A 1,152-nucleotide genomic window follows, 5' to 3' on the forward strand; every position below is an offset into this window, starting at 1 on the left:
TCGCCGGGATGGTCTAGTGGTTATGACGTCTGCCTTACACGCAGAAGATCGCCAGTTCAATCCTCGCTCCTGGTATAGCTTACTCCTACGCATATGACATGCCGGATCTGAACAGTCAATATATGACTCACTTGCTGGATTGAGCTTGGTTCAACGGTTCCGTCGCGGGGATGGTCTAGTGGTTATGACGTCTGCCTTACACGCAGAAAATCGCGATTTCAATCCTCGCTCCTGGTATAGCTTACTCCTACGCATATGACATGCCGGATCTGAACAGTCAATATATGACTCACTTGCTGGATTGAGCTTGGTTCAACGGTTCCGTCGCCGGGATGGTCTTGTGGTTATGACGTCTGCCTTACACGCAGAAGATCGCGAGTTCAATACCCGCTCCTGGTATAGCTTACTCCTACGCATATGACATGCCGGATCTGAACAATCAATATATGACTCACTTGCTGGATTGAGTTTGTTTCAACGGTTCCGTCACCGGGATGGTCTTGTGGTTATGACGTCTGCCTTACACGCAGGAGATCGCGAGTTCAATACCGGCTCCTGGTATAGCTTACTCCTACGCATATGACATGCCGGATCTGAACAATCAATATATGACTCACTTGCTGGATTGAGCTTGGTTCAACGATTCCGTCGCCGGGATGGTCTAGTGGTTATGACGTCTGCCTTACACGCAGAAGATCGCGAGTTCAATCCTCGCTCCTGGTATAGCTTACTCCTACGCATATGACATGCTGGATCTGAACAGTCAATATTTGACTCACTTGCTGGTACAGCGTTCCACTCTTAGGAAGGTCTCTGTGCTGAGGCTGCTCTCGCGTGCGTGCGACTACTTAGGTCGTCGTCGCCCGAACACAATCGATCAGGCTATGTGTGTGCGTGCCCCATTGCTCATTGCTTGTGCTTTGGAGGCCTCACGGATTGCCCATTATTCTTTTCGGTCAAACTTATTGATTCATATGACATCGGTATCAGATATTATCACCCTCATTTCCTAATGAATGACTCCGAACCCTCAAATGATCCTGAGTTGTCACTGGGAAGAACCATACTTGAGCCCCAAGACGCTACAGAGATTAGGAAATGGAGACATCTCTATCTGGTCCTGGTTTTAAATCATTCTCACTTGATTTCGAC

The 1,152-nt window shown here is 48.4% G+C and overlaps 5 non-coding genes across 5 annotated transcripts; all 5 read left to right on the forward strand.

The window, feature by feature from the left end:
* Positions 1 to 2: 2 nt before the first annotated feature.
* On the forward strand, positions 3 to 75 carry Pmar_PMAR026337. The gene has a single exon. It is a non-coding gene; the product is annotated as a tRNA-Val (tRNA).
* Positions 76 to 164: 89 nt separating this feature from the next.
* Pmar_PMAR026338 lies at positions 165 to 237 on the forward strand. The gene has a single exon. It is a non-coding gene; the product is annotated as a tRNA-Val (tRNA).
* An 89-nt stretch (positions 238 to 326) lies between these two features.
* On the forward strand, positions 327 to 399 carry Pmar_PMAR026339. Its single transcript has one exon. It is a non-coding gene; the product is annotated as a tRNA-Val (tRNA).
* An 89-nt stretch (positions 400 to 488) lies between these two features.
* Pmar_PMAR026340 lies at positions 489 to 561 on the forward strand. Its single transcript has one exon. It is a non-coding gene; the product is annotated as a tRNA-Val (tRNA).
* An 89-nt stretch (positions 562 to 650) lies between these two features.
* On the forward strand, positions 651 to 723 carry Pmar_PMAR026341. Its single transcript has one exon. It is a non-coding gene; the product is annotated as a tRNA-Val (tRNA).
* The last annotated feature ends 429 nt before the right edge of the window (positions 724 to 1,152 follow it).

Source organism: Perkinsus marinus (assembly GCF_000006405.1).
Source record: "Perkinsus marinus ATCC 50983 genomic scaffold scf_1104296930412, whole genome shotgun sequence".
In the NCBI taxonomy this organism is placed as follows: domain Eukaryota; phylum Perkinsozoa; order Perkinsida; family Perkinsidae; genus Perkinsus; species Perkinsus marinus.